Raw genomic sequence first — 12,605 nt, 5'->3', positions numbered from 1 at the left:
AGCTTTGTCGCCATCGAGAAACGAGAAAAGGTAATCACCTCTGAAATCTAGTTATTAGTAACTTTTTTATCTAAATTTTCAATTTTCCATCTAAATTTTATGGATCTCACGTCAAGAAAAACAACAGATTATGATAATCAAAATATTTTAAGATTATTGTACAACATTTCTTTGTTATGATTTTATAATCTGAAAGTCCTTTTGAGATTAACTTAAGTCTATACAATGTAATTAAAACTGAGAACATCAACATCTAAATGTAGGCACTTCCTTCTTAAAATATATATACTCCTTTGACTTTTAAATCTTTAAGTATCTAATATTTTAGCCATATACACGTACATGCATTATAGACACCATTTTGAAATTCACACTTCATGTTAATTTTTTAATGGACCCGTGGATTAATTAATTTGTAGGATGAGGTGATTCCAGAGGATGCTCCAGACGTCTGGGACCTCCTGGAAAACGAGGACGTGGATCAGCTGAAATATTTATCCTGGGAAGGAGAGGAGGTACATTTAATAGAATTCGCAGAAGAAAAAGTCACATGACCACTGATTTCTATTTGATATAGTAGAAATTTATCGCTGAATTTGCATCTCGCTAAAAGAAATACGCACGCTAACTCTCGATTCTCGCCTGCATTTGGAACCATTTAATTCAATATAAATAGCAATTTGGCCATAAAATTTTTGTTATTATACAAAGAACAGTTCAATGGTAATTAAATAATTGTCTTAATACCAGCGCTAAAGTAAATTATCCATAATTCCAGCTCTTGAGAAAGGGGGGGTAGACGATATTATTCACTAAAATCGGAGTTTCAAGCATCACCATATTTTGAAATAGTCTTGGAAATGATTAAATGTTCCTTATATCTTTTCAAATGTTCTAGACAAATAAATCTAACATAAATATATCAATAAGATATTATGTTTCAGATGTAAATCGCTTTGAAATTGGTGGAAAATACCGTAAAATCCCGAGTATTGGGCGCACTTTTTTTCGTCAGAAAAATGTTCAAAAGTAGGGATGCGCTCAATACATCGTAACAAAATTCATCCCCCTTTTTTTCAGGTCACTTTCTCAGTGCCGAGGACCATTTTCCTGATCCATTTGAATTGATTACCCTTTTGTAACCAATTACGTCAAAGTTAATCGAATTTTAGAGAGTTATATGCATAAGTCCTACCTGTTGTAGAAATATACATATACCCTAAGTATTGAAATAAAGAAAACCGTTTCAAAAATCAAATTCTGATGAAAAACGATCTTTGTTTATATTTTATTTCCATTGCATATTCCGCCATTTTGAACTACCGTCGCTTATATCATCAACGAACAGCATGTCGCTTAAGACATAGATGTATTGAATTAATACCTATAAATGAGTCAAAAATAGATTCCAAGTGCTAGAAGGATTAGAAAGTGTTGACGACATCTGGGAAAATATGATAAAAGGTTACAACGAGACAGCAGACAGCATACTTGGGGTAAAAGAAAAGGGACAAAAACCATGGATAAGCAGGGAGTCTTGGAAGGTAGTAGAAGAGAGGAAGCAGCTAAAACTCCAACTTACCAACAGCAGATCAGAAAGATTAAAAAGAAGTTTAAGAAATAAATATTCAGTTAAAGACAGAGAGGTAAAACGCAGTATGAGGAATAACAGGAGAAAGTTGACAGAAGACATGATTACAGAAGCAGAAAGAGCAGCAAGTAATGGGCACATGAAAACAGTGTATGAGATAACTTGAGTGCTAAGTAATGAGAAGAAAGGCATGACAACAGCAATAAAGGATAAAAGGGGAAGATCCTGAGCAGTCAAGATGAAAGAAAGAAAAGATGGAAGAAAAATTAAACCGCCAACAAATTAACCCATACGAGAAGTTGGAAGCGAATACATGTAACGAGTATTAGATGAGATGGATACAAGTCCCATAGGGAAAGAGGAAAATGTCAAGGCTATAAAGAAACTGGAGAATGGAAAAGCTGGAGGAGTAGATGGGATAACAGCTGAAATGTTAAAAGCAGACACAGAGACAACAGCAAGATATTTGGAAAAACTATTTTCAACAATCTGGAAACAAGAAACTATACCATCGGTTTGGAGTAAAGGCCTGATAGTGAAGATCCCAAAGAAAGGTGATAGATCGATATGCGATAATTATAGAGGTATAACACTTTTGTCTGTGCCAAGCAAAGTATTCTCCAGAATAGTAATACAAAGAATCCAAGATGGAGTGGAAAAACAGCTGCATGAGGAACAAGCTGGCTTCAGAAGAGGGAGGAGTACAACAGAACAACTATTTACACTCCGTAACATCATAGAGCAATGCACCGAATGGAATTCAACATTGTTTGTAAATAATGTTACTCTGAAAAGGCATTTGATTCCTTTCACAGAGAGAGCCTTTGGTTTATCATGAAGTTTATGGCATCCCAGACAAACTGATCAGAATGGTGAAACTCCTATATGAATCATTCCAATGTGCAATCCTAGAAGATGGGAAAAAACGGACTGGTTCCGGGTAACAACAGGAGTGAAGCAGGGTTGTACAATGTCTGGATTTCTATTTCTGTTGGTTACAGATTACGTAATGAAAAGAACTACAGAAAGAACACCAACATGTACAAGGTGGAACTTTACAACAAAACTCGAAGATCTAGATTTCGCAGATGATCTTGCCTTACTTTCCTGAAAACTTCCAGACATCGGCAAAAGACACAAAGAGGCTCAATGAAATTGTTAGACAAGATGGCTTCAGAATAAACATCGAGAAAACCAAAGTGATGAAGCTCAAGTCTGACATAAAAGAGGCAGTCAAGATTGATGGGCAAGACCTAGAGGGTGTAGAAACATTTACTTACCTTGAAGGTGTAATAACAACAAAGGGACGAGCTGACGAGGACATTAACACTGGGAAAAGCTAGGTCTCAATTTCGAAGGCTCAGAAAAATCTGGATCTCATCAAAATTTTCCATCCAAACAAAAGTAAAGTAATTTAACAGCTTAGTCCTGCCAGTCCTAATGTATGGAAGTGAAACATGGAAAAGAACAGAGAGGAAAAAAGGAAAATTGACACCTTCCATAATAGATGCCTTAGAAAGATCCCGCGAGTAAGATGGCCTGAGAAAGTGTCAAATGAAGAACTCCATCGTAGAACAAAGACAGCTAGAGGAAGTGAAATAATAACCCTCAGGAAGTGGAATTGGGATTGGCCATGTTGTAAGAATGGAAAACACCAGGATATGTACCACTGCATTAACATGGCATCCAGAAGGAAAGAGAAAAGTAGGCCGGTCAAAAACAACTTGGAGGAGGACCACGGAGCAAGAGAGATTACAACTGGGGTGGAAAAGCTGGGCGTCAGCGAGGGCAGCAGCCAAAGACAGAAACAGGTGGAGACAGTGTATTGGGGCCTTATGTGCCAGCGGGCACGAAGAGGACAGGTGAGGTGAGGTATAAATGAGTCAACAGCTATAATCTTTTTGATGTTTTCTGATTTATTCTTATTTCTATAACTTACTTTTATGTTTTTAATTTAAGATATGTGATTTGAGTTACAAATTGTTAGCAGTTCTATTGCTGCGTCATTGCAATATTTAACTTCAGTCTAAGTTGTGACGTAGGCCATGAGTGGCATGACCATTGTTTATATAAAAATTATCACTTCAACACCTGCGTTATTAAAACACTAAGCAGTGGAAGCACATATAAACATTTTTGTTAAAACGGTCAATTACAACCAAGAAAATTATCAATGGATACCAAGAGCTGTTTAATTACTAAAGCCAACTTTTCGACATTAATATCGCTTGGGTATGACCCAATTCATAACACGCTTGGATTGGAAATAATTAAAAAGAAAATAATCAAGTTTTATTACCTCTTGTTAGATAACTATTACAAAGATCAAATTAAAATGTTCATTCATGCACACTTGAATATATGTAAAGTGAAAAAAACTGACGTTCTACTCTCGTTTGTGATTCGTAAATTTTTTATTTTATTTTAAGTTAATGTACTAAAACAAGTAATGTCACATCCGATTTCTGCGTTTTTGGGATGCGCTTTTTATATAGGACCAGCGTTTTTTTCAGGATTTTTACCCCCAAAGTTGGAGGTGCGTCTTTTACAACAATGCGCACAATACTCGGGATTTTACGGTAAGCATTTCTATCGATTTTTGTCAATAAAAATATGTTCCCCCCTGTGTCACACAAAAAGTTTTCGTATGAATTTGTGAAATAACATTTCAAATTACCTGTAAAAAGGAATTTTTGTGACACGGAGGGGGGATGTTTTAAAAATATTTTCCGTTTTTCCGTTAATTTCTATATTGAAAAACACAAGTTTTACCAAAATTTTAGAGCTATCTCTCTTTGTTTTCCCAAATAAGTAATGTTTTATGAAAATCCATATAATTATCTAAAAAGAATATAAAAAATTAATCAAATATATTAACTTTTGAAAATTGACTTGGAGGTAGGCGGGAGAACAATACTATCGTTCGCAGTTCTTTCCACTTAATATACGGTAAACTGTAAACTTACTTTTTTCCATGGGTCAATCATTATTTCGCTAAAATTTTCACTTATACGATATACTGTAAACTTACTTTTTTCCATGGGTCATTATTCAACGGGATCTTAATTTGTGTTGAATCAGCGTGTAGAAAATCATGCAGATTTCTTAGACTGTTACTACATGTATATACTGTACAGTGGACCCTCATTTATCCGGATGCTTTGGTTCCCAGTCCTATTTGTCCGGATATGTGAAGCATCCGGATATCTGAATCACCCATTAAACAAGACAGAATAACATTTAAAAATTTCGTTCCGATAAAAAATCGTCTGGATACTGAAGCATCTGGATATCTGGCGTCCGGATATCTGAAGGTCCACTGTATTACCTTTCATTTATATTGAGTACGCTTGGACAAATTTATGCCGAAAATTTGTTACCACATACATAGTGTAGATTAATAATACCACACAGAAAAAAGTACTTCTACAGTATTTATTTTTTTTCTATTTAGGATGAGAGTTCAAGTGATGAAGAAGAGATGGAAGAAGAATATTCGTCCGCCGAGGTAAAATTCTTTTATTTTCATTAAAAACTAAAACTAAGTTAAACAATCAAGCATTTCTAACAATTTAGTCATAGTCAAGGAAAAGGTAAAGATGAAATTATTTGAAGGGGGTTAAATATTCAGAAAAGTTTATTTTTGGTGGGCGAGGCATTTATTCCATGCCTGTATATTATATTTACCCCACCTCTGATAATTTTTCCGTGAAATCCTGGCTTACGATTGGTTGAAGTATGTCACGTGAAGGCGGTGGATTTCTTATACCCGGTCAGTTGTAAATCCATACCCGGTCAGTTGTAATCTATACCCGGTCGATGTATTACGTCACAAACACAAACGTGACGTCATAAGAGGCATAGTATAAGCGTGATGAAGGATTTAGCAGAGAAAACCATTTATAAACTACAGATAAAACATAAATGTTACATCGGTGGGGTAAATTCGTTACACAGTCTTTTAGTGACAGGGTATGGGATGATACCTGGTTAGTAAATTTCATACCTGACTCGGCTCCGCCTCGCCAGGTATGAAATTTACTAACCAGGTAACATCCCATACCCTGTCACTAAAAGACTATGTAACTAATAATATCCTGTTCTTCCTGTATTGCAATCAAATATGGCTCCAATATATGAAGAAAAAATGCAGTAACTGTTTTAATTAATTAGATTTTGTGAGATACATGCATCAATAAAACAATTTTTCATTCACATTGTTAAGATGTAATACCCAGAAACAAAATTCTTAAATTTGCATCATGATAAAAACAAAACCAGTACAATTGGAATTATACCTGTTACATGTTCGAGAAAGAGAGAGAGAAAAAGAGTTAAAGGGAGTGGGTTAATGAATTATATTTAGACCAGCTTAGCAGTCAGTCATATAGGGCTGGGCAAAAATATCAATATTTCAATATATTGTGATACCATTATGACAAAAAATAACATATTGCAATACGATTTTGTAATATCCATATGAAATTGGCAATATGCTTAAATTAAGGAACTTTATCATTTATATAAAAATGGACTTTATGAAAGTTGGTTTTTAAGCCAAACAGTAAGACAGAAGTTGTTTTGTGGGAGCATTTCAGAGCATTACTTACTGTAAATCACTTTATTCGCGAGAACTTTATTTTCCCCTAATTACGTGAGACGGAATGCTCGCAAAAATTTCATGCTCGCGTATTATAGAATTCCTTAAAATTATATAGAGTAATGACCACAATTCGTGAAAATATTGTCTCGCTAAATAAAGAGGCAATGACTATCTCCCGAAAATAAGGTGTTGCGAAAAATGAAAATTATCTACAGTAATTGATATCAACCAGATTATTTTCAGGGTTGGTTTCATATCATAGGTATGTACATTCTGTATGTAAATTGAAGTAAATAAAGTGATAAAATGTCTTTTTAATTACTTTTAAAATATTGCAATACATATCACAAATATACACTCAGTTAAAAATATCGCAATATATCTCAATACCCGCCCTAGTTAGTCAGAAGTATCTCTGATTAAACATCAAAGCAGAATGAAGAATTTATATGCAGCATGCAAGTTCAGTAGTCCTTGAAAAGAAGTTGAAAGTGTGAAAAAGTATACAGATAACACATGACAGACAAACAGACAGGAAAACATACTATTAGGAAACTGAACAAAACAGCTCACTTATGAGCCTTAATTTATCTCAGTTGAGCAGATCAAAAGCCAAATCTTCAATTGTATAGAGCCTATTTGCAGCATGTACAGACATCATGAGGATTATATTGACTTTGACCTCTTGACCTCTTTACAGGAAGGATCGGGAACAGGAGAGGAAGAGGAAGAAATTTCGAGGAAGAAGGAGTAAAAATGAAATTTTATCGTCGCAGTGCAGAGGAGGAGGTTTTGTCCAGTGAGTTCTTATTACTGTATAAGCAGAATTTTTAGCAAGGAGTTAATTTTGGCACTATTAGTGAGGGTGCCAAGAATGCTAATATTGAATATTGCTAAATATTAATTGCATTTTATTTGTAATAGCCTCTTTTGTGAGCATTTTAAAATCGCTAAAATTACTTATTGCTAAAAATAAAACAACCATTTTTAAGGACAAATCGCTAAATTTGTGTCTCGCTAAAATTTCCACTGATACAGTAGGTATAACACCACTTGTTCCATGATAGAAGTTAACAAAATTTTCAACAGCTAAATTTACTTAAAAAGAAGTTATAGTTAACATCATGTTTGGCAAGATTTCGGAATACACAGCATCCAGATTAGATAAGTTTTACTGTATGTACAGTTGAGCCATATGAATGAATAGGCTTGTTTTTCTAGAGTGAATTGTTTGGTATTATAATGAACCATACCTTGTAGCTCACCTCAGCCAAAGGCTTATTAACGTGTTGCTGGAGCAAGAATCTGTACCTATTAATGTTAAAGCAAAGACCCCACCCCACCCTTAGGCTACCTAAAAAAATCTTCAGTAAAAATTCAAAATAAATTGACTTCAGTTAGTTATATAATAATGATGCTATATATACAGGAATATTTTGAAACTCTCCTGCTCAAATAAAAGTATTGAAGTATTTAAATACTGTAGCAGCACAAATTTTCTTGGGCAAAAATTTCATTATTTTGTCATCAAAAATATTTTTATGGGCATTTAATTTCATTGTTTTGAGACTAATCCTATTCAATATATAGTCATATAAAATTTCATGTGGGATTTAATTTCGTTAGATATTGTTAACAACGAAATAAATGAAATTTAATCCCCTACGAATATATGTGCTTTTACAGTAGATATATTCATGGGATCAATTTTGTTCAAATCAAGGCCACTGGACATTATAGGGTACATGTACAAGATTTTTAATATAACGCAAAACATTTTTTTTTTTGTATTTTTTATTATAAATAATAAAGAACAGTAAATCTAGATTTTCACATTGTGAAATACAGAAATCTGGCTAATTTTGGATTTCAATGGAGAAACTTGACCAACACTTTTCATATACAGGTTTGACTCTGCCAGAGTATAAACATCCAAGAAAATTGAACCCAAATCAATTTCTCTCGGTAAAATGTCTTAAATGAGAAGGATGGAGTTGTTTTTTAATCTCTCTGTTAGTATTTTATCTTTCTTTTCTTGTGTTTCTTTGAGTTCTGAAAAATGATTGACAGAATTTGTTCAATCAAAATACAATACTTGTATGATTTATTCAAATATGGAAGTTGCTTAGAAGTTTTCGGTTGTTACAAAAAGTTAATTTACCCAATGGCATATTTATTTTTATTTAATTTTCAGGATGATCTCGAGGTTTATGAAGAAGCATATGAAGCCTTTGAATGTGCAGAACCTGCTTCCGAAGTATGTTAAGTTAGAGTTATTCATTTCACTTTTCATGATTATCTGTGGAAACCTGAATATAAATGTAATTTAAATCAACTATTATTTGCGTAATATTTTTATTTGCGATTCATGAATATGAAACCAATTTGTAATTGTCACAATATATTTTCATGAATGATGAAACATACTAAATACCAAGCAAAATAAATGGTTCACAGCAAGTAATATTCTTGAGATTATAGTAGGATGCAACACTTGCTGAATAGATATTTCTTGCACACAAATAAAAATCGTTTACAGTAGAAAAATGTATGTTTGTAACAAGCAAAAATAATATGCTTTGAATAAGTACATACATGTATATTGTTCCTGGATCATACTGGTCAGTGCATATTCTGAAAGGATAGCTTAATATAGACGTTTTGACAACACAGTGGCAGTCATTTTTTTTTTTTCAAGATGAACATTATTTTAAAAATTATGTTAAGGATTTCACCATGATTTAATATTTATAAGACAATGTCTGAATGTTAAAATTATAATAAACGATCATTAGCTGTTAAAAACAGATAGGCCAAGGATACAGGGGTCACCTTCAGAACACTGTATACTGTAAATGTATTACATTTAGTGCGTACGATATTTGGTGGAAATTGATTTTTGAATGAGTTAGCATAGATTTGATTTAGTGCATATATAAATATATGAGCAAGACATTTAACGTTGTACTTTAATAAACGGAAGATCCTTTCCGCCAAAAACGCTAAGAAGAATACACAGCCAAAAGTAATATGTTTACAGTAATTATCATCATTTTGAAGAGGCAGGGGCTCAACAAAGAATTTACCATTACATACATGTATAACTTAAATCTTTAGAAATGATAAATGTCTCATAAGCCATTGAAAATAATTTGGCAAAGAAAAAATTTCATCAAACTTTTTACTTTTAAAATTTGATCCTTTAATATTGTTTATATCTTTAATATAGAGAGCTCTTCTTTTAAAGAGATCAATAAAGTCTGGTGGCCACATCCACCCAATCCTCTAAAAAACCCCAAAAGGTTCAATTAATTTTGTAAAATTCCTTTGACATATTTTTACCCCAAATACTGGCTTATAAAGGTTAGGTTTTCTGATACAAAAGCCTCTTTCATCTATATGTTTGTAACTGTGTAACATTAATTGTTAATCAGTCAACTTAGTGACACAAAATATGCACAGTGGGGAAGAATTAGTAGTTCCTACACACGGCAGGAAAAGTAATGAAGACACATGCAATTATTTCAACCATGACCAAGAAAAATCTACTCAATGACATATACTATTTGGGCTAGAGCATATTAGTGACAGCTTCATAATGTCTTTGAGATCTAATTTAATTGTTGAAAAATTGAATCCAGGGGACAGAATAAGGGTGAGGTATGATGTACAGTGGGAAAAGGTAATTCTTTTGAATCCTTTTTAGAACAGTCAAGGCAAAGTTGCACATTAATTAGGGCCCCGCTTGGCGGGCGCTCTATAATGATCAGTCTGTCCGTCCATCTAGCTGTCCATCCAATATCTCTTGTCTGGAGCATATCTTCTTCTTGGCCCAATCTGGCTCATACCTCACCCACAGAGTGCTTTTGGGTAACTGGTGTGCAGTGACTTTGAACCAGATATCTAGGTCAAAGGTCAAGGTCATAGCAGAATTTTATGAAAAATCCTTGTCAGGTGCATATTTTCTCTCTCTTGGCCCAATTTGGAAATTACTTCACTCACAGAGTTCCACTGGTCAATGGATGTGCAGTGAGCTTGGTTGAAGTGTCTAGGTCATGGTCAGAATTAGCCTCTCTGTTTAAAATCTTTGTTTGTTGCATAATTTTTCTCTCTAATTCCAGTAAATTTATATAACGGGGGATACAAGATAACTTTGATTAATATCTGTAAATACGCAATATCCGTGAAGTCGTACTAAATTACTTTTACTATATTACACAAATGTTCCTCTTCAAAATAAACCCTAAGGCTTTTAGTCTACCGGTACCTTACGTTTTCATGTTCATTGTTGAAAGCTGGGTCCTTTGAGATGGCCACCATCTCAATGATATCTAGTTTTCTTTGTTCTGCAGCATCAGATTGCTGAAATCTTGGCTCATGGGATTGGGATAGGTAAACACTTTTTAAAACAAAATTTTTAAACAAAATTTAGACATCCGTTGATAGAAACACATCTCAAATTTCACCTTTTGATGAACAAAATATTGGTATTTTCATTAAATGAATGTTCAAAATATGACATTTTTGATTAATGTTAATTAAAGACTGCTCTTTAAAAAATTTGTATATGTAACAGGTCAGAAGTGTTGCAATCTTCAACAAATAATATTTAAAAATTAGGTAAATTACAAACATTTGCCTTAAGTCAACGTCACCTATCTGCCAGTGGGATGTATGGTTCTTGGTTTAAAGTTGTAGATTTATAAGAAAAGTCACTTTAGCTTAAGAGGCAGTCCACCGAAAAACCAGGCAATAGGTGGCACATGGCATGCCATGGATTTTAATTATTTTTTGCATGTAGACTTCTTTAAGCAAGTGTTTACACATGACAACATCAAAAATTTTTTTAGTGATCCTCTAGTCCTATTATTGGTAAATGTCTAATTTTAAGTGCAAAAAGGTCAACATTAGGGTATAAAAAATACTACGTTTTTATTTTGTTTTATATGTAACAGATACTCAAAAGCTAAATGTGTCAATCAATATTATTTATAGGAAAGACTCTTATCTTTTATTTTATAATGAATAAGACTCCAAATTTTATTTCTTTAGAAAAAAATAATGTGGTCCAAAATTGAGTTTAACAAGTGACTTTTTGAATTCAGTATCCGATTTTTGATACTTTATAAAATCCAATACATTATTATGACAGAATTTTTTCCTCATGTTATTATGAATACAAAGTACAAACTTTTGAGTCACTTCATAAAATTGGTGGGAACAGGTATATTGAGGGAAATAAAGGGAGTCAAATTCACCTATTATGTATTATTTTTTCCCAAATTAAACCGATTCCGATCGGAATTATATAAAGAAGAAAATACTATAATTGTATTGTTAAATTTGGCTCTTTTGTTGTTACATACTTCAAAATTTACTAAATCTATTTTTATACATGTCTTATAGGTGGCAGTTGCCTTTAATTTGATAACTTTACAAATTTTGAATTATTTTCGATCGGGATCAGTTTTATTTCAATCGGGTGTGGTTTTTAGGAATATTTCCTAAACATGGTTTTTCATTTTAATTTACCAGAGAAATAATATGCTTATCTTTTGTTTCTTTTCAGTCAGTAAAATGTTTTAGAAGATTTTGTTATTATATTCAAATGTATATGTATATATCTAAATTCCTCATGTCTTTTACGTACGAGAATTGAAGATTACAGTGTGCATGTAAAACATCTTTGATTTCTTGATACTCTGTATTAAAAAAAGACATTAGTGTTTGTACATGCATTATGCAGCAGCTGAGAGATCATTAAATATCTTATTTCCAAGTAATTTTTTTTTCTTTCATTAATGTTTTCTCAGGAATTAATAAGGAGTTAAATTCTATTAGTGGGGCACGTACCTACAGTGTAAATACAGAAAATATTTTTATGTGTATAGTCTCGGGTTTATCCAAGTTTTTTCAACCCGTCATCTGTTAATCCTTTTCCCCTATATATTCTTTCACAAAATCTTATTTTATGTAAATAAAAAAAGTTCTTTTATACACATCATTATTTAAGAGCCCATAAATCGCAAGCAAAAAGCACGGGGGGGGGGATCATGGCATCATTTTTTCAAAAACTGGTTTCATGAATATAAAAAACGTTTTAGAATTGGTCAACATAGCCACATATTTTAACTCCATATTAAAAGTGAGTGTGTAATTATTTCGATCCCCTAATTATAAAAAAAAAATAATAAAAAAAAAACAGAAACGTTTCACTGAACCATCTTCCGTTTTAGTGTCAAATTGAAGTGGGGAGTTCAGCAGTAATCTTCCGTAATAAATATTATTGTAACTTAAATTATTTATCAGATTTTTTTTTTCATATTTTCCGCTGCTTGTTTATTTTTATTTGACTGCAAAGATAAATATATTAAAGATATTACAAAAAATGTATCATGATGTAAACATCTC

General features: G+C 32.7%; 1 protein-coding gene across 1 annotated transcript in view; it reads left to right on the top strand.

The window, feature by feature from the left end:
- Nucleotides 1–8,387: 8,387 nt before the first annotated feature.
- Nucleotides 8,388–12,605, top strand: part of LOC134256004 (histone-lysine N-methyltransferase 2B-like) — a 45,246-nt gene continuing 41,028 nt past the window's right edge. Inside the window, exon 1 of the mRNA XM_062738600.1 lies at nt 8,388–8,451. The gene's annotated coding sequence lies outside the window, so the exon portion shown is untranslated. The remainder of the gene's footprint in view (nt 8,452–12,605) is intronic.

Source organism: Saccostrea cucullata, unplaced genomic scaffold (genome assembly GCF_032062105.1).
Source record: "Saccostrea cucullata isolate Sc308-1 unplaced genomic scaffold, CSIRO_AGI_Scuc_v1 ctg4502, whole genome shotgun sequence".
NCBI classification, from domain to species: Eukaryota; Metazoa; Mollusca; class Bivalvia; order Ostreida; family Ostreidae; genus Saccostrea; species Saccostrea cuccullata.
Note: the sequence above shows the minus strand (reverse complement) of the source record. Positions and strands in the feature narration are given on the sequence as shown.